The 25,908-nt window shown below is 41.1% G+C and overlaps 1 long non-coding RNA gene across 11 annotated transcripts in view; it reads left to right on the forward strand.

Moving 5' to 3' along the window:
* Positions 1-25,653, forward strand: part of LOC308197589 — a 455,405-nt gene extending 429,752 nt beyond the window's left edge. For all 11 annotated transcript variants that reach the window (XR_013953116.1, XR_013953117.1, XR_013953118.1 and 8 more), the window contains 6 exons: positions 6,704-6,830; positions 11,938-12,047; positions 12,220-12,349; positions 13,662-13,840; positions 14,558-15,485; positions 23,343-25,653. This is a non-coding gene — a long non-coding RNA (uncharacterized lncRNA). The remainder of the gene's footprint in view (positions 1-6,703; positions 6,831-11,937; positions 12,048-12,219; positions 12,350-13,661; positions 13,841-14,557; positions 15,486-23,342) is intronic.
* Positions 25,654-25,908: the final 255 nt, after the last annotated feature.

The raw sequence follows: 25,908 nt of genomic DNA on the forward strand, positions 1-25,908 counted from the left end.
ATAATAATAATAATAATAATAAATTCTTTAGCTCATTTTTATGTCTCTTTAATAGTCTTCTTCAGGTAAATTTACTAAATAGAGATGTTGTCTCTCCTACTGCCAAAAAACTTTTCAAAGGAGATCTGCCCTGCTATGGAGGAATCCATGTATTTAGCATCTCTCAGGAGAATTACAAGCCCAAAAGTTGTGTGCTTCATCCCAGAAGATGGTTTTTCTATTGCATGTTTCCTCATGCACCTTGTACATGCACCCCCGTGTTCCAAGACTATGTAGGCTTCTGGCTTAAGTTTAGACTATTGGCTTAGGTTTTTCCATCATAGCTGAAAAACTCCTCCCAAAGATTTATGAGTTATTTGTTTCTCTTTCCGTGTATTAAGTAGCATCTAATACTACACTGGACTAATAACAAAAGGAAAGGAGTGAATCTTTGTGTTGCTGTTTAGAAATGACTAAGGTTTCCTGAGAGGTCAGGAATGGATATGGGGCTCCTGAGAGAGACAGAGATGATGGGCCAGAAACACGGCTGGAGTCCAGATGGATACAGGTGGGAAATCCCCTTCTCTGTATGCAGACAGGACCTTCTTCAGCAGCATGGTCAGAGGCACTGGGGCACGTGCCTGGTCCTTTCCAGCACAAGCTTAGGCTTGAGGAAATTTTCTGTTTTGCTCCAGTCTAGTCCTGGAGGCTTTGCTCTCTAGTTCAGTCTGTCGTCTGGGTCTCTAAATTTAGTGCAACTAAGTCTGTCTGGATTAATTTTCTCCTAACCATGCATATTAAGTAATCGTGCCTGTACCTCTGCAACTTTTCTGTGGCTTGTTACGTTTATATATTAATAACAATTAATTAATAATATAATATAATTAATTGCCTTTTTCAGAGCTGTATATAAATATGTGCAACACTTGATTGTAAAAATGTCTTCTGTAGTTTTGAAGTGAGATTCAATGCCAGAAATAAGTGCTACGACTTCCTTTTCTTTCAAAATGTAATTGGGACTTTGTATTGAACTCCTTCCTTGCTCACACTTGGAAACTCCCCCAAAAGATATTTTCATTTTCACATTGATGAACTTCAGGAATAATACCCTGACCAAATGTTAAGTAACAGAGACATTCTGGGTTGGTTGGCTAAATATTTTTTATTTTCCTTTCCACATGAATGGAAAGTTTCTACTGCAATCGCAATTTTAGATAGTTGTACTTATGCTTTAAAAATAAATAAATAAATAAAAAGACAGAACAGAAGAAAGATCTCCCTGAAGAATCCACACTATGTTTTATACAAGAGCCTGTTTTCTGTTTTGTTTTGTTCTGAGGACATGTGATTTCAAAGACATAGGATGTCTAGGTCAAAAATCCAGACAGAATAGATGTATCCAGTAAATTTACTCAGCCTTTACATTTTTTAAGCTGTTAATAATCCAAGATTCACAGTTTTTAAGTTTTTAACTTATTTCTACGTGCGATATATGTGTACAACGATATATGTGCACAACTCTATTCTTAAATTTGAAGGGTTTAAAGCATATGTTTTTGAATTTCAATTGGGCTTTCTTTACTCTGATGCTAAAATGAAATATTCACACAATAGTAACAATGTTATGATTTACTGGAGCCGGTTAAATCCAATTCATGATCTTATGTATTTCCATTGCAGATCGGGTGTCTAGTTTCATTTATAGCTCAATTTCCAAGAATCTTGAATTAATGACAAAGTACTTGCATACTTTAAATGTGCAAACTTTACAAAGTTTAAATATCACTTTTTATTTATTTTTCTAATGCCTTTGCCTATATTGAGAACAAACTTTAAAAAGGAGGCTGGAAAAAAGTTGTCCTTAAAACAATAATTAAATTCTTTAGGTCAGTTCTTTATGTGGCATTAAGCAAGTTCTGTTGAGTATTTGGTAGTCTGTGAGTTTTAGCTTCTCTCTTTAGGTTTTTCCATGATAAAGTTCCACCAAATTAAATTAAATAATTTATAAAACAGCAAAGCTAATAACAAATGTTTTATCTAGTTTCATTTGCCATGACAAAATTAAAGTTTAAATAAGATACAAGGTGTGGGATAGATACGTAGTATTAGGGATTTTGGGAAATACACCTTTGGTGTTTTTATTTCTAATAAAACTACTGATGTGAATTGCAAAATCCTTAGTACAAAGTCTTCACAGGTGTCTATGTTGGAGTGGCATCTGCCCTTCTCATCTCATCTAAAAATAAGTATCCAGGGAAGGTTCAGTATCCCCAGAAATATTAGTTGCACATTAACAAATGATAGGACAATACACCATACAACAAGACCACTGTTGGAATTAACATTTGTGTTTTAGAATAAGTCAAAGATTCATAACTAGAGCTATTTTTTTTTGTTGAACTTCTCCGTATGTTAATAAGAGTAATAGGAAGGCTTATATTGTTATGTGTAAAATCTAAAAGAAAAAGTAAATGGTAAATAACACTGAATTTATGCTTTTTTTTTTCTCTACAAAGAAAGATTACTTCTAAGTGATGGCTCTAAGATGAAAATGTTTTTATTGAATGATTGTTTTCTCTTGTGACTCACAAAGACAAAGAAGAGAGGCTGTTATGAAAAAGCTGCCAGTCTATAAAATGTACATTCTTACCAACTTTAGCTTTAAGGACTTTGGGACTCGTTTCTCGTTTGCCACAACGCAAATGTAAACTGTATTTTACAAACACTTCAGGGCTGTTTTATAATGCCAGAACTGTGAAAAGTACCCACAGGGTAAATGAGAATCAACCATTAGCCAATGGCCAACGCCTCCAGCCTCCAGTCTGGATTAGGACCGTTGAGAAAATGTCTGAAACAAGTCACAGTCTTTGCAATGTTTTATTCAAAACTTCTATTGCTATCAATCTGACAGGGAAAGAAGGTCTGTTTGAAAGTTATGCATGAAAATGTCAGTGCTTGCACCACCTTTTTCATATTTGTACATAACTTTCTAAATTTTTGAAAGAGTCTCAACAGACTTTGTCATGTTCTGGTTTATTATTCCATTATGCCTTCACTGATGGTTTTTACAAATGACTGTTGAGCCACTCAAGGCAGAAGTGGTGGTTTGTGCCAGCAGGTTCTTACATTACCTGCAAGTACTGCAACTGAAAACAGCACACTTTGGGATTAAAAATCTGTGGAATTCTAAATTTAATAATGAGATGCATTTAGGTCTACAAGAAATGTATTTCCTATACAAAATATACCCTCTGTTATTCTTGGATAATGATTTTATCATCTGAAGTGTGCTATAGCAGCAAAGTTTCAGAGCCATGTTTTCCCATGTGTCACTTCCTTGTGTACTTCTGTGGTATTTGCAAGTCATAATCAACATAAATAGCTATTAGCATGTGCTGTGCTTACTTAGCTGGCAGAATTGTGGAGAACAAAGGCAGACACTGACTTACCAGACAATTTACTCTTGATTCTATACCAAACCCAAACAGCCTTTCTCTGGGGTTATCCAATGCTTCAGGAAACACCCAGATTCAGAATCCCTTGTTCCAGAGAAGAGCTGGATTGGAGAAGAAATCTCTGGGATCTCTATGTCTGGCCACTGAAGAATGGCTTTTTAGAGCTTGTGGTTTGTAGTATTTGTTCACAGAGAAGATTAAAAGAGCTCAAAAAAATTGCTCAATGCAAAGAGAAACAAAATGTTTGGATTTTCTATTTTTTTTCCTTTTCTTTTTTTAATGGATTTTTATTGAAAAATTAAAGGAATTAAAGAAAATCAAAAATTAGTGTTAAAAGCTAATAGGCACACAGGCCTTACTTGAAGAAAACAAAAGAATATCCCAGCCCCAAAAAAATGCACATTTGTTTTGCAGCCAAGCCTCCTGAATAGTAAAAGCCATAGAACTTGACCAAATACTTGCCATGAGATATTCTGGAAATTCTGTACTTCCTGCAAAGACCTGAATATTTTGGAAGAAAGTAGCGGAAAGCACAGGATAATTCTGAGCTCTTTATGCCCAAGAACAAGCTCAGTCCCCACCTACGTTCTCACTAATTTCATCTCTCCCATGGGAGAGACAGAAACCCCATCAGATGAGAATGAGACGACAATTTAGATAGTGAGGTAGCAAGTAAGGAAAAGGGACTGTACTTTGTCATTTTCTGTTGCTACGAACTTTCTCTTCAGGACTACATCACACATGATGCAGAACATACCAGATAGGGCCCTGGTGAGAATAAAGGAATTGAATATTGCAAAGTGGTGCAATGGGAGCCATATAGAAATGCTAAGATAAATACAGATTTGATAAATTACTGGCAAAGGCACTGGAGGGAACAATACAAGATGATGCAGTCAGGCTTTTTCATCTCTAACTCCTGTGACCCTGAGAGAAGACATGGCTTTCCAGAGCTCAGCACCCGAGGCAAGATGTTTTAGTCATTTTATAAATAATTACCCCCTGAGACCTCTCAGATTCTAGAATAATAAAATGTAGCTGTAGGTCTTCAAGTATGCTGATATACAGAAGTCCATTTCAGAACACAAAGAAATACTGCAGGTCCACATTGCTTAGCTCTTATTGCCAGTGCTAAGGTGTGTATATGTGCTCAGCAAGGCATCTGCACAAGTTTATCTCATGGGCTGCACCTATCGCTTGGCATGGCATGAGTTTTGCTCTTAAGGCTTCCAGCACGATAGGGGGAAAGACACGCATGTCCTTCCTGTTTGCAAAGAAGACAGCTCCCAGAGAGCTGAGGATTTGTCCTAGTTGTCTCTGCTGAGCAGCCTTTTATTTTAGCTCTACATCTAGCAACATCTAGTAGCTAATTTAAAATAAAAGATTTCAAACAACTAGTAAAAGGACAGTCATCATTTTTGCTCCTGACATCCTTGTTTCTTAGGCCTGTTAAGCAAAGGGATAATTTTCTGCAAAGGAAGCATAGTAAATAGAATACATTTTTTACAAGTATGTGATTACTAAGGAGTACCTTTATAAAGATGCATAAATTCATGCACTCTCTGAGAAAGTGCCATCCTATATGAGCTCTCACAAAGGTTCATATGCACATCTTGTTAATTTGAGGCTTCTTGAAGGTCTTTTTTGTATCTTCTACAAGATGTTTTGTCTTGAATCACTTTGCCTGACAGAAATATTACTTACACTAAAATCTTTAATGTGAGATGCCCTATAAAGAAGTTGTTTCATTTAATAACGTTCATTGTATTAGTTCCCCCTAAAGTAATCACTTTGATGAGAACACACTCTGTGTTCCTTTATTTGATCTGGGAATAAAATTATCTTGTCTTTACTTCAGTATCTCCTTCTTATTTTTCCTAGAATAAATAAACATGAAGCTGTCACTGCAGAGCAGGCACTGCCTCTCCCTGTTATGAACCTTTTGATTTTTGTGTTGAGAGATTTTTTTCTGCACAATGATCCTTTTAGAATATGCTCAGAGTACTATATTTTCTTGCTTCCTTGTTTCCCGTGCACATGAGTAATGACAGAGTTCTTGCTGTCCCAGTAGATTATATGTCCTATTAAATTTTCTTTCCTCCTCATAGAACTGATCAGATTATTTATCATCAATAAGTTATTTGATGTATCAGGCACTAATTTTAGTAAAATTACTGTTATAGCAACTAAGGCTACCATTTGTGAGATTTGGGCCATTTTATACCATTAAAACATACAGCAGCCCTCTGGTCTGTCAAGTCTTATGCATATGCCTGACTTGTGAATTAATCACCCACATGGGTGTCACGAGTTGCTAAACCTATGTTGTGGACCTGATCCATGTCTTCTATACTTCCGTGGGGCCACAACTTTAGCTCTTTTTTAAGTCTTTGTAAGGTGGAGGCTTCTTTGCAAAATCTTTATGGTATGAGCTTAGCTTCTGAAGTGAGGAGACAGTGAGGTAAGTATGCCTTCTTCCTCATTTTCACAAAGTAAAGATTTGGGTGATTAGTCTTCATCCAAGCGTTTGGGTTAATCAAGTGTTGGAGAATGTTATTGATGATGATTGCATTCTGTTTTAGGCCATAAAGAACAACTACTTTCAGTGTAAGGAGGAACATAGGCTGGAGAATAATGCTGATAACTTACATTACTACAGATTTTAAAATTATTATTTGAAGGATCAAATCACAAAACTATTCATGCTAAATCTTGTAACCTTCAGATGGTTCTGCTACTGCCTGCCACATTCACCAAGAGCCTGCAACATGTGGTGGCTTCTTGGCAGTACTAGCCAAAAGATCACAAGGTAAAAAGGGGAAAAAAAAAAAAAAAAAAAAGAGCCCACCAGCTGTGGAAGAAATGGGTCTGTCACAGACAAGTTATTGTTAGCTGTGATTATATGGTAATATATATGTTAGCAAGGTGACGTTGCTTTGAATCCCAGCACAGTACTACACCTACTCACCAACTCTCTTTAGCTGTGGGCTTTCAAAAAGCTGTAAATGTGGATTTGGTTGTGTACTACTTACACTTGATGTACTAAAAATCAGAAAAATTCTCTGATAGAAAACTAGAATTTCCTGGGCTTATTTACTACAAAAGAGGTTATTGAGTCATGAGATGTAAATGTTGGATGCTTGTAATTCTTTGGGAACATCAGTAAGAAACACTGGACTGCATGGTTTCTGAAAGTCCAAAGTGGTAATCTATTTGAGGCACCTTCAGGCTTTCAGAGATGCATTTAAATGACATGTTATTATTTGCAGGTTTTCTTCTCGCTTTGGAGACAAGCCAGAGCCTTTTAACAACACATTATGCTGGTGACTGGATAGTTCCGGGGGCTAATGAGGAGACAGAAAATCACAGTGAACCCAGTGACCATTTCAAATCCAAGTAAGTATTGTTCATTTGCTCTTTAATCTGGTATCTAATCGAAGTAGGTGTTGCTCATTTAGTCTTTAATCTGGTAGCTATCTGATAAAGGCGTATGAGAAATGAGTTGACTGTGTCAGTGCAATTTGCCAGACAGTTGTAAGAAATTAGCTTCCAAACTGAAGTATTTATTAGTAGCACTTGTGAAGAAGCTAGCAACTCAACAAGAACAGAAATCTTGTCATCATTAGTCAAAGGACTGACACACTTGAAGGAAGAGAATAAATACACTGGGCTGTTTTACGGTTTCCTTGCCGAAAGAACAGCACTTTTTCGCCCAGATAACATCAGAGGCTAGTTAAAGAGTGGAAAGGAGGTGGCTTTAAGGACCAGAGAGAAAAGCAGATGCTGGATGTCACCAGAGAAGATGGAAGAAGAGCTTCCCTGCTGGACCCTGGGGACAGCCTCCCCCTTCCTGGTGGTCCGTCCTCTGTGGAGGACAAAGGGCCATTGTGCCACGTTGTCCCCCCAGCTGTGTAGCTGTCACTCTAAAATCACCCGCCCACGTTACAGTCACTTGCAATTGTGAAGAAAGCTGCTCACAGCTGCAGGACGGGGAATCCCTGTCACAGTGCTGCTGCGAGGTTAAAAACAAGTGGGCCCTATGGTCAGGTTTTTCACTTATAATCTAGATTTTTTAAGAGAGCATTTAATTGTATTTACCTCTAGCCGTTTTTCATCGATGTTGAGAGGATCACCCTCAGGAAACAGTCAAGCTCTCTTCTCACCCTGTGTGAGACTTTGGTGATTGTTTCAGGTTGAATCTTTTGCACCCTAATTCAGAGATGTGCCTTTACATCCCCTTCTTAACAACTGGAAAAGGAGAGGTCAGCTCTCAGTAGGCTTCATTAGTCCCTTAAGAGGCTTTCAGGACCCCATGGCATGCAGCACCGGGAGAGGCATCCTATCCAGCCTGAGATTTGGTGCCAGCCCCGTACACTGTCCCCAGAGCCCCACCAAACCCACCCCACCACAGGGCAGCTTTGTCCAGGCACCACACTTCCCAGGGACTATGGCAAGTGCTGACAGCTCTTGTGGGCTTGTTAGCCCAGTATCATCCATGGCTAGGTGAGGGCAGGGCTGCTTTTGTTTTTTCCTAATTCCCTTTCAGTTAGACAAACTGTAAGTGGATGAATATAAACAAAGAGGGAGCAGTCTTTGTAATTTATGAGCAAACATTATAGATTATGAGCTGAGGGACAGGGCTCAAGAGGCAGCAGTTCAGCAGCCAGTCAGAATCACCAACTGAATTTTTCTTTACTTACTTTAGGGTTTTTAGTGCCCTCTGGAAGGACATCAACAAGATTTAGACACAAGCATATCACTGCTGTAATGAACACTGACAAAAGATTGAGAAACTGGAACTGGAAATGCATTTGCAATAGTTCTGCTTTGGGAATTGCTACCATAATTACACCAGTTTAGAAAGCAATCCCTTTATAAGTGCTTTTACCCCCATCATGGATCACACCAGGGATTATAGCATTTTAATGACCTTGGTGACTAAATTGTAAAACATCTAAAAGAGTACAAAATCTAGGAGAAATTTTGGCTCCATTGAGGCCATAGAAGAACTCCTACTGACTTTGTTGGAGCCAGCATTTGAGCAAAATTCATCCTAATTTTCCAGGTATGGCTGGTTCCAGTCACAAAAAGGGGCTTATAATTTTGCCTCATACTCTTAACATGTGACTATGAGCAAACTGATACTTTTCATGCACAAATACTACAAACAACCTTGAATTTTATTTCACTAAAGATGTTATGACATGGAATACACCGTTTCTTCATGAAACATGCACCTTTTAATAGCGGTTACTGAAAGGGTGATATATATATGCCTATTTCTCCTGTCACCAAATAAAATGAAATTCATAGACCTGCTCTTAGCTAACGTGATACACTTTTTATGGCTAAATAAGGCCTTGAAAATGAAAATCTTCTGCCCTTCTCATGAGGTATATAGATCCAAATTAAATGAGCAAGTTAGATTAAGGCATCTGCAAACCTTGAAAAGGGTGTATTGGCTAGTTCATGCTTCCCACGGATAATAAACTCACTCATCAACTGTCTTCTAGAGAGCAAGCCAAGGAAAGTGAATGTTGCCCTGCCTTAGCTTCCTTTATATGTTCTCAGTTTTCTGAAATCAGGCATATCTTCCGCAGATAGGACTACAACAGATTGATAGATACCTTAGGATCAGTTTACACATGAAAATGTAATGATTGATCCCTGGCTACTCCGTGAACATCCATTTAGTTTGCTGTGCAATTTCAGAAGTAAATCAGAATAACTGGTTGAAAAATAAAAGGAGGTAAAAAAGCTCACCTTCCTTCAGCTTTAGAAAATATGTGTTGTGTTAGGAAAGGTGCTAACTGACAACCTTTTTTTACCTGAATGGTGATAAATATGACCAAGCCCCAACATTTTCTCCAATGTGCAGACTAGCCTTTGCAAGAGCCTGGAGAGATTCCCACTGGTCTCTGCAGGATTTGGCTTGAGCTCCTTTGCAGCAATGAGTTCATGCCAGTGGATGTAAATAGTCCCGCAGGGCTGCTGCTGCTGAGGTTTTTATGTATATGATAATGTGCTGGCTGGTACAAAGATGGGAAGTTGCAACCACAATGTATGCATAACTCCACACCACTCACCCTTATCAGTAAGAGACCTTTGCAAGGACAGAAATGTTAACAGCCCCATAAACACGGGGGGACAGGCCACTAAACACCTCCTGCACCCTGATGGCCTCCCAGAAGCTAGCGGCAAAGCCAGCCCCTGGGAGCATTGGGTAAGGTAGGCTGATGGCATCAGGAGAGCGCAGGACTCTTCTGACTCACAACGGAGCCAATAAAAGGCACTTCCTATGGAGGAACCTCCTTTGTGGCTCACAATTTCCAGTGGTCCCAATGGTTGCTCACGCTGTGTTATAATCTTTTTCCTAGCTTGGCTCCTAGGCACCTCCTGGATAACAGAACTCAGTACCATCTGAGGAGCTCTTCTTCTAGCCTACAAATAACAGAAATCAAGTAATGTTTCACTCCCAAACTGTCACCAAATGTCTCTGTTCTTACATTCAGATCTGGAAGAAAATACAAGGGAAGCACAGTTTTCTACCCACAGCCTCAAAGAAAAAGAGGACAGCATGGTCAGCGGTCACATTTTGTTAGTCAAAGATCTGAGGTTATTCTCCTTCCCTTGCCAGACGCCAGCACTTGAAGTTAACTGAAATGAAAATAAGACTGAAAGGGCCTTTGATAATGATACGGTGCCTTCTCTTCACGTGTGCTCTTTATCGGTACTTACAGACATCTGAGCACCAAGTGGAGCCTTGTAGAATTGGCTGTTCTTCACGTTTTTACGGACTGTTTTCTCACTTATTTCCTGTTTTCTTAGTAGCAGCCCCAATCCCATCCAGAACCTAGATAATAATTGCATTGGTATCTCTGCCAGCTTTGTTTCAACTCCCTTTCTACTCTTTAAACAAGCTTGGAGCTCCACTTATTCCCCTTCTGATACATAACTTCAGCAAAACTTGACTTGAGGCCAACAATATCTAAAAAGGGAAAAAGAAAGCTTGGGCAGAATAGGAAACAGGTAATTCTGCTGCTGTTGCAAGTGCTGGAACTTACACTTAGCATTTTCTAATAACTTTCTCCAGCTGCCAGTTACTTGCTCAAAATGAAACACATATACCGCAGGGGGAAAAAGGCTGATGTGTTTCTAAGTTAAAAGAAATGTTGTCAAACATCTGTGTGCCACCTGGTAGCCTTGAACAAAATTTTCCCGCCTCCCAGCTGTCGCTTGCCTCGCTCTGCCTCCGCTGGTCGCCACTCTCTGCTCCAGCAGTGGCTGCGTTTCAGTGGTTTTACATGTATAATGTCATGCCAGAACCTTTAGACTTCATTTTCATCAAGTCCAGACTCCCACTGGAGTTCACCTGGGCAAGCAGTCAGGAAAAGCGAGTGAGGGCCTCAAAGCCCGGTCTGGAGCATCAGAGTGCTTTGGGAGCCAGCAAGACCCAAGGCCCTGCTGTGGTACGCGGCCTGCCCGCGAAATCCTCAGCCCCTTGAACGTCCACCCAGAGCAACAGGGAGGCCTACGTTCGTGGGGGGCAGCCCCAGCACCCCTCTGATTTATGAACAGAAAACATCAAAGGCCACCCAATCTCAGACTGCCGGCTCCCTCTCCTGGCAGAGCACGGCAGTGGGAGCCGGAGGGGGCAGAGGGGGCTGCTCGGCACCCCGGCCGGCAGCGCAGGGGGAGCCCTGCCAGCAGCTTAGTGCGGGATTAGCGGAGCAAATCTATTCTAGCGAGGAACATCTGTGACATAGCTTTAGCCGCATAAAAAATAGGTGCTTGAGCACAGATAAAACTTCACTGCTGAACATTATCTGCAGCCCTTAAGGTTGGGGGTAGTGCAGTTCATTCTCTAATGCTTTGACACTAGGCTGGCTGGGCTGCAACTCCGCTCCAACACCGCGCGGCCTTCCCCTGTTTGCTGATTGTAAACACACGGCCCGCACGGTGCTTCCCCAGCCTGTAACTTATTCCTGGAGAAACACTCAGATACTGTCGAGGCGAACCTGTCATTGTGGCAGGTAGTGTATGGCATAGAGGCTCTCATGAGCAGCTTCTGGGCCCCACAAACATGTGCTGCATTTCCATACATGAAGGTGCAGCCTCCTCACCAGGAAGCATTCACAGCATCCCAGCGTGGTGAAACACGGGCCAAAGCCATGTCCCTGGACGTGATATCCACATCAGCACCAGGCACAGAGGGTGACACCTGCTGCCTTGGCACTCGTGCTCTGCCATGCCTGGGAAAGCTGCCTCGAACTGGGCCTGGGCTGGCCTGGCCACACCAGCCACAGAGAGCCACCAGGCCCCAGGTGCTCCTGCGGGCACAGCTCTATGATGCAGTGGCTTCCAGCCCCTGCCAGGACTTTTTTGTCAGCTTGCTTGAGGGTTTTTTTAATTTTCAGCAGAGTTTATGGCTCATGTTTATGAGGAGAAGGAGTAGCTCACAGATGGTCATGTTGTTTTCTGTTGTGGTTGTGTTTTCGTCTAGGTGTTGCATCAGAGCAGTTTTCCAAAGCTGGTGATGCTCCTTTGCGGATCAGTGATTTGCTTCAGGATGCCCCTCACTCTCCTGCACTAACTGCAGCTCCTGCTGAATTGGTAAGGCTGAAGTATGGTCTTTCAGGCCTGTGAAGGGAAGATCAAGCTGCACAAAAGGGATTTATTTGGGCTGAGGCTGGGGCCAATAAAATGCCTCATTGTAAGTTTACCATTCTGGTCATAGGAGACTTTCTGTATATTAGTCAGAATGAAGTTATTGTTTCTTCCTCAGGGAAAGAAAAGAACATATTGAAAAAGAGAGAGAAAGACAAAGAGGAAAGTGTGCTTCTGGATTTTGCAAATATCTCTAAGTGTCACTACAAGATTTTACCTGCACACTCACCAATTTCATGTTAGGCATGGTAAGTGACTTATCTTTGCCTTATAGTAATGGAAAACTTTCTTAAAGAAACAAAGGTTCCTCTCTGGCAGATACTCATCCAGTTCCTTAGCTAGTGCACATTCCTGCAGCCATCATCAGGCTGTAGTAGTATGCTGTCCTACAGTTAGGTTATTATTTGCTCAAAACGGGTTTCAGTTGAAGGTATTATAAGAAAGTGTAAGTCTATTTGTGCCCTGGAAAACAGTGGTTCATTTTCTTCCGTTACCTCTGATCAGTATTTTGTCCCTAGAAGTAATTACAGGCTTGTGATAAAACCAAAGCTCAAAATGAATGTACTGTATTCAGAAATATGTCTCACAATCGATCACTAAGTGTTGGGGAACACTCCCAGCTAACACAGCATTACTGTTACCTGATTATACGTAGCTGTATTAATCAGATGGAGGATATATTTTCAGACATCTGAATATGTTAATGTTTTTTCTCAGAACATTATCTTTTAACTCTGTACCTACTTTTCTCAGTTTGCACATTTTCTTAAAGTATAGAAAGAATATTTATGTACTTCAGGTTCTGATTCCCCACAGCTCAGGATGTGGCCCATTGCTGTGGTATGTGACACAGCTAGTATTGAGAAAAAGGGAGGTTACACCTAATGCTTTTTTTTTTTTTCTTTTTTATTTATTTATTTTCACCTGCCCTCCAGCCAGGCTAGGTAATTAGCTTGAAATTTGAGAAACAGTTTGTGGTCTCAGATGGAGAAGGCAAAGATGAGTCAGTGAGGAGGAAATTTTCCAACCTGGAGCAGCACTGGATAAAGCGGTGGTGTTGGCCCTTCTGAGCAACAGCAACCCCGGCAGCAATTCCTCCTCTGAACCTGAAAGTCTGCATTTCCTGAATCGACAGGCCCAGAGCAGGGCTTGCTCTTACCTCCATTACTCATGTCAGAGCTCTAGTCATGTCACTGACTACACGTGTGGTTTATGTCAGTGCACGACATGACTGGTACCTGTTTTGTAGCCATGAGAACAGCGAGCAGTCATTTCACTAAACTTTGTAATTGATCACTAAGGGATGTGACAAACTTCTCCTTTAATCAGAGTCCCTAAATCAGAGCTGATTGGAAAGGGAACTCAGCTAGAAGCAGTTGGGGCTGATACAAAAATAATGGGGCAAAATAATGGTATGGCTGCTTCTGTGTAGCAGATCAGTTTAAATGCTAGTCTCTTTTAACCCTACAATTTTTTACATGAGGAGAGTGGTATGTGTGCCCATAGGCATACATGGCAGACTGCAGCTGGGTACTAACTCTCTGTTGTGTATTTTTGCAGGTCAGTGCCACTCTGGATAGAGCCGTCATTCTGCTTCCCAAGCACCTGTTCAGGAAGAGATCTTAAAACACATTGTTTCATGTAAAAAACATTCAGTCTTTTGCTTCCGGAAGCTGATGTAGAAGGACAGCACTGCTCTTCCTTAGTTTACAGACCAGTTTGGCCACACAGCTTGCTAGGTAAGGACAGGCCAGCACGCTTGTATTAGTGCCAGGAATATTGTTACTGATGGAGCTGACTGAACCATGTTGTATCAGCTGCATCCATGTCAGAGAAGCATGTCCAAGACTAGTTGCAGCTAACAAGGCTCTATTTGAGGGGAGAAAAAATGACAAGAGAGTGAAATTTAGGACAATTTCAAGTACAGAACAAGCATTATGAATAGATGAGCCCTAATAATGCTAAGGTCTTCTTTATATACAAACATTTTCAGTGGCAAGAAAAGAGAAATTCAGACAATAATAGAATGAGCTAGAACAAACACTTCTTCCAAGTGGAGTTTTTCTGTATTTCCCGTGGGACTGAATTGAATGGGGGAAGACACACAAAAAAAAAAAAAAAATAAGGAAGAGCACAAACTGCTTGCAACACAGAACAAACCCTGAGTGCCAAGAACAGGCTCCAGATTTTTTTTTAAGATGCCTGGCTCTTATCTCAGCCCTGATTCATCACAGTTTAATCTCAAAATTATTCAGAATTCAAGGACCTTGCTCCTATGGGGTTAATGGGTCATGTTCAGCATTGAAACCCATGACACAAAGAGCTGCTTAATTATTCAATCCAGACTGGTTTTGGTGGTTAATGGAAATAAAAATAGCAACAAGAACAATTACATTGTTTTACATGATTTACATTTTGTAGGTGAAATTATTTTTTCTTTTAACTGTGTAATCCAGGACTGTGCACAGGAAGGAGGGGGCCCATATAAAGGAGGGGTCAGGCTGCTTGTGACACAGAGGATCAGCATGCACATGACTGAAGAGGAGGAAAAGGAAAACACTGCCATAAAAGTGACAGTAGGGATGAAGAATTGTCGTGAATGTGTAATGCACCACTGAAAAGATGCAGGAGAAAACATACCAAGCTGGAAGTCTTATCATATCTGGAGTCTCACTATTCCAAAGCAGGAATTAATTTAAAGAAAAGAAGCTGCTGCTCTTGTTGGCTGACATCACTTGTTCATAAACACAGGAAAGAAAAACACTGAAGTGATATGGTTACCATAATTACTATCTTTGTTCAAAAAACATGGTGGTTTTCCACCCTGAATTCAGTTCAAGCAGCCGTTGCAGCTAGTACCAGCCAGGAGCTAATGCCACACACTGCAGCTACTCTGCCAGCAAATGCAGTAAATCTTGCACTTCAAATGCACCATACAGGATGTCAAGGCGTACTACAGATACAGGAGCACAGAAGTATTATCTAGTGTTGCTGTTGCAATGAATTTGTGTGTAGCTAACCAAGGATACATTGTCAAACCAAGCCTGGCAAATGCATGCCACTGCAATAGCAAAGAAAGCCCATAGAGTGATGATTCTAAACATGGGGTTTCTGTGAAGGCTCAACCTTAGCATTTAATTATTTGAGCCCTGTTTGGAGGGCATGCTGTGGCACTAGGTTGGAAATTGGCAGGTCGAAGAAGTAAACAGGATCATTTTAAGCCAAAGTCATCACCAAATGCAATACTGCTGTGTAAAATGGATATCAAATCAGGGTAATCAAGCCCAGCCCTTTCAGCCTCTTGTCTTGCTGTGGCTGCCCAGGGGATAGGCTCAGGACAAGGCTTTCCCAGCTGGAGGAAGCAGCGAAGCCCTGGTTAAACAGGTATCTGTTTGGTTTTGGATAAAGCTTAAAGCAAAGCTGCTTAAATGACTTGCTGAGTTGATGAAACCTTGCAGTTCTGGTTGCTGGTCTTCTCCTTTCTCACTTCATTTTGCTGCAGTAACTGGTCTGTTTTGGTAGATTTGTTTGTAAATACTCATTTACAGTTTACCCTAATTTAAAAATTGAAGGGGGGAAAGCTTTTAAGCCAAAACAGTTTTTGAACCTCTTTTGTTTAAAAAAAAAAAAAAAATCTTTCATGTTGTACGTACACAAGCCACAGTTACTTAAAGGACCAAGTTTGGGATGTTTGGGTTCAAGTTCTGATTCACAATTCATCTCTATTTTCCTACTCTCTACTCCTGACCCCCGTTTTTTTTATTGTGTCCTTGAAAAGGAAGGGAATGAAAAGGAAAATAAATGCTAGAATAATTGCATACTAGTTGTTGTCTTTTCCTCTAAACGTGTGAGAAAGTGGGGATTGTTTCTTGAAATTTTTCAAAACAAGTTAGTTTTGGCTGTATACCTTTCCATGGTATTTCACATTGCTCACTTAGCAGGAGCAGGTTAATATTTGGATAACCCAGGAATGAGAGGACAGCAGTCTGTTCTTGTAGAATTAGCATAAAGGTGCGCTTGATGGAAAATATCAAAGGAAAGCTTAAGTGTGATCATTTTGTGTTAGGCACAGAAGGTGAAGAGTTACTCTCTGGGCCACAAGAAGTAAGGGGTTGTTCTGCAAATGGCAGCGGAGGAAAGGGAGTCTTGTGCTTCTGTCACAAAAGGAAAAGGATTACTGTGCAAATGATGTTCAAGGAGAAGGATTAGGCTGTATATGACAGAGAAGAGATGTCATTGTACGTACGTCATGAAAGGAGAGGGTAGCGTGACACAGAGCGGGAGGGATCATTTGAAAGTCATCACGAGAGGAGGGACAATTGTGCAAGTGGGACTGGAAGACAAGATTTTATATGGGGGAAAACAAGTAAAGAAAGAAGGAAATGGCTGTACTGCTAAGCAAAGAAGCACAATTTATTTCACAGTCAAACACTTAAAATTTTCAGGCAAAGCTCCCATCTCTATGGAGTCCTGTGCCACTCTTTAGTTTAAAGGAATACACCAGAAATACTTGGAGCAAAAATTGAATAATGTTATCTCAAAAGATACTTTGTCATCTTGACATCAACTCAGCGCACAAGCACTGTAGGTCTGGTGAGCTTCCAGCCCTTTCCTTCATGGTTAAGATTTCTAGTCTGCCAGCAATAAGATAGATGGTCCGTATCTACAGAGAAGCATTGCAAGCCTAGGCAGAAGACTTTTTTGGTTTCCTGAATAAAAGAAAGAGAATCCTCTTCCATAAGAAAAATATGTATGAAACAAAAAGTTTTAACATCGGTTATGACAGTGAGGAGAAGCGTTTCTCTCTATTCAAGTATTGATCCACGTTTCCATACAGCACTGGTCAGTGTGCCCCCACTTTGGCTGTCCTTTTGTATGTTGTTAGGTAATGGCATGTTTGGGTTAGGGCTGTGGTGCACTGCATTGGTTTTGTGTAATGAGAAAGTAGAAATAAGATCTGAAAGTACAAATTATTTCTGTCTTTATTCTGTCTTGAACCAATATCTGATAGAAGACTTCCCAATTATTTTGGGGTTCGTCTGTCTTCATGTGATGATCCTGACCTCCAGTTATGCATAACATGTCACTCTCAAATGTAGTGCAACACTTTGTACCAGGAACCGCATTTCAGAGAAGGTGAAGCTGGGGTCAAAACATTCCTGTTAATTGCACTGATTGCAGGAAAGTTATTCCATGACTGAATTTGGTGTCTGGTGTTAAAAGGGGTTAGCTGCTAACTGCCTTTAAGGAGGACCCAGAGAAAGGAGGCTAGACAGTAACCCCCTGCCCAAGCACGTGCACACACACACAGATAAGTGTTGCTAAACTTTTGGGGGAGTGTGACAGGTAAGGAGCAAGTCCAGGTCGCTATGCAAGGGCTTGTAGGGCAATACACAACCAATTGGTGACAGAAAATTGGTTTCTCTATGTCCATTAATTTTGTACTGTTGTTACTGTGTAGACTAAATATAATATATTGATCTGATTTCTTCAAATCAGACCTTTAAATCAGTGAAAGGACATGGCCACCAGCTCATTCCTGCAGTTACTACGATGTTCTGACTGTTCTCATCTTCCACAAAGCTTATCTGCTATTACCATGATCCCACCAGGCAGCATATAGGTTTCCTTCCTGACCTGACTTTTTTGTATTTTTTTCGCCATTGATCGGTTCGTAATCTTTCTTTTAGTTGAAAATCTCACAAATGGGGCAAGGAGAGCCACACAAGCTCTAGTGCACGCAGACTATCACGGACTAGTTCTGGCTCAGTAACGTGCGATGTCAAGGACAAACAAATCCTGTCTCCCCACTATAATTTATGATTTGATATATCAGGGAAAGCATCAGTTCATTATCCTACTGTAATTGGGCTCCCTTTCTTCCACTTTTCCCAGAAATCCTTGCTCCCAAAACCTTTTCTTCTCAGACATCCGGGCTCTGAAAATTGCCTGAACAATACCTCATTTTGTAAATGTTTCTGTTGCCTGAGTCATCCTGTACCTTATTGCTGAGAAGAGTGCAGTCCTGCAGAGTAAGGGGAATTGCCTAGGGTTTGGGAAGGCTTACCAGCTTGGGCTGAAATTCATGAACTACGAACCAGGATAGCCATTTGCATCAACCTGAGATTGCTTGACTTGCAGAGCTCTTACTAGTGGCTACCTCAGGAGACTGAGAAAGTTGCAGTCTATCTAGTTTTAAGAGTTATTCTATCTGTGCAGGGAGGAAAAAATAAAAGGGGAGGGGGGGGAACCGTTAATGAGATTTTAGCTGACAAATGTTTTGATTTGAGTTCTTCGGGAGGATGCAGCAAAATTGTCAGAGTGACTTTCTGTGCTGAGGTCCAGCTGCTCTTCTTTGGCTGCTGTGTCTTCCCGGCAGCAGCAGGAAGGCCAGGCTCCATTTGAAGCCCTTGGCTTCTGACAGCATGCAACTCCTGCCCCACAGGTACGCTGCCATAAGTACTCTGCCTTCGTGTACAATATGCCTTTGCTGAGTGGGTCAATGAGGAGGCAGAAGATAACCCCAGCAACTGAAGTTTAGCAGCTCTGGTTCACTGCTCAGCAAAGTCAGTGGGCTTCAAAAGGAAAGGAGCAGGGTATAAAGACCAGCCCGATTCAGTGTAACTCAAAGGAAAAGGTGGAGTGAAACCAGCTAAGAATCTGATTCCGAATGATGCAGGCAAGTTTGGAACATGCTTGTAACTGTTATTTATGTAACTTTCAGGTAACTAAGGCTGACTTCTAAAATGGCTTCTGTAGAAAGCTCTACAAAACATCCATAATGCAATTTGCAACCGCTCCCCTGTACCAGTGAGTGGAATGGGCTCACTGCACATTTTCTAAGAGGCAGGCAGTGACCACGGAGCAAGTTTTGCACTGAAATCAGGAGAAACTGTAAGTTTTGGCCCGAAGCTTGTCAAGTTTAGAATGAGTCAATGTTGACTTGAACCCAATATCTATAAGCAAAATCAACATAGTCCTTGCAAAAATAAAAAATGTTATCACCAACTGCACGCAAACAGCGTCAACTCTGCAGTACAAGCACGGTGGCAAAATATCTCAGGCCACGTTTCTGGTGCTGCTGCAAAGCATTTGTGACCAGACAGAAGTGGGTGGCACAGGCCCCATCGAAGCTGTGGTCAGGCAGCGGATCATTAGGTCTGTCCCTTACTGACACATCTCTCCCAGGTAGGAACAGCTTTTCAGTTAGGTAAATGCTCGATGAGGTGTTTTTGCTTGCGAAGGAGTTGATTGTGACCTAATTAAAGGTGATCTAGTGGCACAGAGTTCTTTCTCCCCTGATTTTGTTCTTCCCACAGGCTGGTATTTTGCAACCCAAGGCTTCAGCTCAGATCCCCTGTTCAGAAATAGATCTGAACACAAGGCAATGGGAAATAATTTCCTCGTTAGCTCACCTGAGCTGTCAGGGATTCTGTTTTCTCTGTTAAGGATGATGAAATTGCTAACCCCAAAAGCTCCCTGCCCTTCATTTAGGGATTAGTGACTTCATCAACATGAGCAGAACAAACACAGAGCTCTGAACTGAGATCTTGGCAAGTTCAAAGCTTCCCAGTCCAAGATGAGAAAATAAGGAAACACAGCAGCAACACTATTTGAGCCTTTTAACAAATGAAGGGACCTACAAGCTAATGATAAAGGCTTTGGAGCCAATCAGCCAAGCTCATCCCTGCTGTAAACCTGGTATTCTTCCAATTCAAACAACAGAAAAGGGGCAAACAAGAAAAATCCTTGGTAGCAAATGTGATTAGATGAAGCAAACAGTAAAGGCTCCACTGTAACTGCAGTTCATCACGCAATTAGTTTCTTAACAGCTTCACCATTCAGACGGCCTCTTCCCTGGCGCAGTGCCACGCCAGCCAAATAAATCAGCTCTGCATGCACAGCTGTCAGTGCGAGCTGTGTCTCCAGGCTTCAGGGCTGAGCTGGAAGGCTGGATTGAAAGGGAGAGGGGAGAGAGGCCCCAGTAGGTAGGTAGAAACAGGGCGGGGAAGAGAGGACGAGGTAGCCAAGTAGCACCAGCCTGATTGCACGGGGTGTCCAGGAGTCCCTAGAGGATGAAGGGGCTCACCAGAAGCATTGTGTTAGCGAAGGCCCTCGTGTCTCTGGCTCTGCTCACCTGAGAGCTGCTGCCTTCAGAAAAAGGAGCTATCACTAACCAAGGCAGCAGTCGCTTGTAAGAGGGGCAAAACCAGAACAGTGCTCTAAGGCAAGGCTCAAATGGGCACAGCTGGGTTTTGGGCTTTTAGGATGAAGTAAAATCTTGTTTGTTTGTTTGTATGCTTCACAGCAGTGCTGCTTTTCAAAGGCGTCTGAAAATTATTTGATAGAATCCTTTTTGCCTGTAAACATTTTTTTTATTTTTTATTTTTTTTATAAATAACTACCACTGTATGTTTCAATTATGTGGGGAAAAAAAATCACAGTAGACATTTTTCTTAAATCTGGAGGATGGGAGGCTATTTCAGCGTAGTTATCTCAATATTTATTTTCTCTTATGATTTTAGAATGTGTAGAAAGAACAGAGCTATGGTCAAAATGATTTAAGATGGGGGGCCAGGTTATTTTAGGTGTTTACGGAACAGGAGCAGAGTTGACATTTTCTGTAATAAGTGTCTGTTTGGTTTGGGGGGGTGATGATGGTGGTGGTTTTTTTTTTTTTGGGGGGGGGGTGGGAGGGTGTTGAAAACTAGCCAATAAATGTTTACTAAAAATACTGTTTTGGTCTAAAACCAAAGAAGAAATCATTTAAATTCTTTGTAAAAGTTTGAGTACGTAACATGCCTCATAACTCCCCTAGACCAGTGTGGAAGAGGTTGTACTGCAACAAAATTTTGGGATTAAATGAGCTACTTAGCCCAAGGCATCATTTAAGGTACTTTCTTATTTAACACAAACTGTGTTATTGCTTATATAAGAAATCCTACTCTACAGCTATTTGTAGTGTAATACCACTGAAGTTAGGGAGTTGAGACTGAGGACAAATTTGCACTCTTACTGCGTTCTTCACTTTATTTGACGTCAAAACCAGAATCACTCACAATTAGTTATTTATCAGTGTTAAAAGTTTGGCACTGCTATGGGGAAGGGGGGGGGGGGGGGGGGGTGGAAATACATTAAAAGCTGATCACGGGAGTTCCTGCTCAAGTCACTACCTGCCAACCCAAAGCAGTGCAACAGCCACGATGGCTTCAACTGATAGTTGTAGATAAAATGCTCTGGCCCGCAAACCAGCTGGGTTTAAAATAGAAAGCAGTGTTTGCATTTAGATGCCTAATTTCTCTACTTGAATTCATGCAGTGGAACTACCATTAACTCATAACTCAAATACTGAAGTACTTTGTGAACAAAAAGACTCTGTGCCCTGCCTTGGCTTCAGTGGGAATGGCTCCCAGCTTTCTGAAGGCCAGATGTTCGCCCTATCTTGTGGCGATATTTTGTTCCTTTATTTAAAGCAAAGGTTATTGTTTTTTAAATGGAAAAGAGAAAATATTTCTGAAGCCTACAAATATATCTGAAGATTTTTAAAGTCCATTTTCAGCATTGGTGTTCAAGTCACCTGTCCACAGATCTAAAGATATTTTAGGATACATCTAGTATACTAGAAGAAATGGACCTACCCTTTAAAACTGAGCCTGTGTTCTGTGTGACACTGATTTTGAAATTACAGCTGATAAAAATATAGTTGTAAATTATTTTTAAGTACTTAACTGTATTTATGTTCTTACTTTTAATAATAAATTCCCACATTTCAATGGCTTCTGACCAGCAGTACTGGAACCAAATCCACAGGGAGTTAAGACTCTTCACAATACCCCTGACCCAAAATCCGTCAAATCTCATGTGTTTTTTTTTTATTATTTTTATTTTTTTAATGTACCTACAAGGCTAAGATAGTCATCACAAGAACCAGACACAGACTGAGATTTCAATCTTATTTACAACAGCATAAATGAAGTAACTTCACTGAGGCCAAGGGAGTTACTCTGGATTTACACTCATCACTCTAACAAATATATATATATATATTTTAAAAAAATAAAAAATAGTGCTGGTTAGGACATTGTTAGATTATTTTATCACTGAAAACATGATGGAGCTTTTTTTTTTTTTCCTGTTTGCAATATATATATATATATATGTTTTTACACATCTTCAGTGAAAGTGTATATTACATTTTGAACAGAATTCCCATTTTCTATGAAAAATGGAATTTTATATTTTTACAAAGAATTCCATATACTTGCAAACTATTTTCTTTAGGAAAACTCTTCTGATGGAAATTTTATGACCTGCTATAAGCCTAACTCATAATTCATACAAATCAGACAGTGCTCAGCAGATGTTCAGGAAGGAGCAAGCCAGTGAAAAACCTAAATGACACATGCAATCCTGTGTGGTTACACTTGAGGTTCTTGATGTGAAAACAGGCAGGATGGGACAGTAGCTAAGGCAGAATGAGTTAGGGGAGTTATTGATTTTTTTCATTCAGTAATGCACCTAGTGTTTTTTTCAAGGAGGAAAAAAAAATGGTTTCAGATTAAATAAGGAATGCACCAGTTCCACTCTTAGAGAAATATTTCTGAGTGCTCCTTACCCCAGCTGTTGTGAAGTCTAGCTCATTTTTATATGCAAAGTGAAAAAATTTACATCTTAGAACATATCAAACTATATCGCTATAACTGTTCAAGAAGTTTGACTTGAATTTGGCAAAGATCTCTGTGACTCTGAAACTGCCATTGGCAGTGAATAAGATGATTGAGTGGGAAAAGTCTGAATCTGAGGGATATTCCAAAACGTGGCCTCGGGAGCAGCTTTCTCTGGGTCTCAGGACAAGCCACCAGGGCCAGGTCCTCACACGTACTTGCTTTTTCTGGAAAAGCGGTGTTTTGAACATCTCTGCTACAGTGTCTCTGTATTAATTCTACAGTTGTATCACTGCACAAATATATGAAGGACCAGCTGGATTAATGTAGATGCACAACTCTAAAGAGCAAGGCCCAGTGATTTCTTCACTGCAGCCACTGAAAGAAAAACCTGACAGTATTTACATGTAAACAAACACCCCTCTTTTTTCTCCAAAATGTAGAATTTCCTGCACAATGATGAAACTCTGCATTTTCTTATGTCATGTCCCATTTCCCTTCAATATTCTAGATGCAAGGAGGAGTACAGTGTGTTTGATCTGCCTTCCCTTTGTAACTTTGCTTTACACCATTGCAGACTGGTGCTGCGGAAGCCTTTCCCAACCCAGGGATGCTGGTGGATGGATGGATGGATGGACCAGATGTGTGCCTTTCCTGCAGCAGCTGGCTCCAAATGCTCTGCAGCTCATCACGGCATCAGAGCTACGGGAAACGGCCAGAGCTGCTGTTCAGCCATTGATCCCTTCCCCTCCCTCCTTCCCTCTCACGTTCTCCCTGCTGCCTGAGGGCTCGCCTGCCTCCTCGCTGGGCGCGCATCCCTTCTGCAGGCACGCGGAGATTGTGGTTCCTTGTCGGGGGGAGAGGTGGAGGTGGCAAGGAGACGGCCTGTGTTGGTTTTGCATCACAGTTTTTCAGTGACTCCACATCAGTAAAAAGAAAGAAAAGGAAAAAAAAAAAAAAAAAAGGAACAGGAAAACAAGAGGCTGTGGCTGCTGTCAGAGCCTTTCCACAGTAGCGAGTGCATCTGCTTTTTCTGACCTCTGAAGCAAATCAATATGGCTTTAAATGATTTCCCTGATGCCTAGATCTCTTACCTTGCACTGCTGTTATTCCAGCCATGCCATTACCTGGTCATTCCTTCCTCTTCTTTTCAGACTCTCTCCCTTGGCTGTTTCACTTTGCCTTCTCTTAAAGACACACACAAAATGCTCACTGGAGCAGCTCAGTTTTGCTCACGTGTTTTCTCATACACACAAATGTACACACACAAACATTTCCCACTGCTTGCAGCCACACACACTCACTGCAGTGTCTGCCTGTATCTCCATCTCTTTCGCTCATATGCACACACTGCCTAGCTGAGCGCTGCCTAAGCAACATCTGCTTATCAGGAGTTTTTCCTCTGATGCCGTGGTTAGTGAAGGTGTGCTCATGTTTCTTTAAACCTCTGTCTGCCAGAGATACTTGAGCTGGAAAAAAAAAAAAAAGAAAGAAAAAAGGAGGAGAGATAGAAAAAATAAATAAATAATCTGCTCAGCTCCAATCTTTTCCCTCTCCCATACACCCCATCCCCATTGGGGCAGACATGCTTGAGTATAAACCTATCGCTAGTGCTAAAAATAAGACCTCCATGCAGCTAAACCCACGCTTTTGGGACTGCCCTATTTTTTTAGATCCTGCCTAATCTAGGATTTGGGTTGTTCAGAAGATGAGGTATTCCTGATGGTATGAAAAGCTGTCAGAAATGCTTATGCATCATCTAAGTATATTGACATTTGGGTGCTGTGTATAGAGAAGCCAGCCCCCCATCAGTGCAGTCAGCTCAGGCAGGAGTCCCCCGAATGCCCTTATCCCTTCAGCGGTGCACAGAAACGCCTTAGCTGCTTAGCCCAGGCAGAACTTTCAGCTTACAAATCCAAAACACTTTTTCCAGCATGGTCAGAGTATTTCTTATTTATTTCTACCATGTATTGCTCTCTCACTAATTTTTGCGTTTTGTGATGCCTTTGTATGCCTAGTCACCCACTTAAAGCACCTAGGAGATCATTATTTGCTTCTGATTAGCACAGTGCATTTGAGGAGCATGCTAGAGGCAAAAATTTTAAATTTATCAAAATGCAAATATTCTCCCATTGACCTCTGGAAAATGCATTACATTACAAAGTACTTTCAAAGAAAGCTAGAAAGGAAGAGGAGAGAGGTCATGAGTTTGCACAGAGGTTTATGATATTAAAAAATTAATAGTAAATGGTTGCTTGGAATTCCGCTTTGTGAGTAAAGCAGAAAGCTTTTTTTTATTTTTTTTTCCTTTATAGTGGGAGTGGAGGGACCAGATTATGATACTCCTGCCCATTTTCTGTATCGCTTTGCTTACTTTGCTAGAAGAACCACTGAAGTGAATGAGGTTGCTTGTGGTGCATATTTTTCAATCATCTGCCAAGATTCAAATATGTAGTCTAATGTATGGCAATGGCCCAGGGTGAGAGACACAGGAATTATTCATGATCCTTCTTCCAATGTGAAAGACTCCTTCTATAACCTCAGCTTAATGACTCTGCATTTAAGAAGTAAATGGTTTTCACCAAGGAAAGTAAGAAGCAGCCAGATTTGCTTGGAGAAAATAACGGTAGTATTAAGACAAGTGATATCCCAATGGTGAGGTATTCCTGAGAAGTGCATTGAGGAAAAAGATGCGATGTTATGCAGGTTATTTGAGCTGGTTGCTCTCTTACCCTCACCAGTAAGAGTAAATATACTCTTTCACTAGAGAAGACTGCAGTTAAATGTTGGGTAATGCTGGCCAAAAAAAAGCAAATTCTCCACACACAAGATGGAAGCTTATGGCCTGCCTCATCCTTATTCTCCACAAAGCTTTTCTGCAAATATTTGTTTGCCTGGTGGCGTGACTCCTCTCTAATCCCGTCATAGATCCAAAAATGGCGGTGTCCTCTCAAAGCAAGTCAAAAGCTTTAAAATAATTTATCTTATCCAAGCAAGAATGTGCATGGATTTTAGCTCAGTGTTCAAATTAGCCCTGCTGTTGTAATGAGGAAAGTCACAGAAGCAACCTTTGAGCAGCGTTCTTGCTGCATTCCCCGTTGCTGATGTTCGGTGTCTGAGGACAGGAGAAAAACCACAAGGAG

The sequence above is a fragment of the Anser brachyrhynchus genome (genome assembly GCF_964034855.1).
Source record: "Anser brachyrhynchus genome assembly, chromosome: 6".
Taxonomy (NCBI): domain Eukaryota; kingdom Metazoa; phylum Chordata; class Aves; order Anseriformes; family Anatidae; genus Anser; species Anser brachyrhynchus.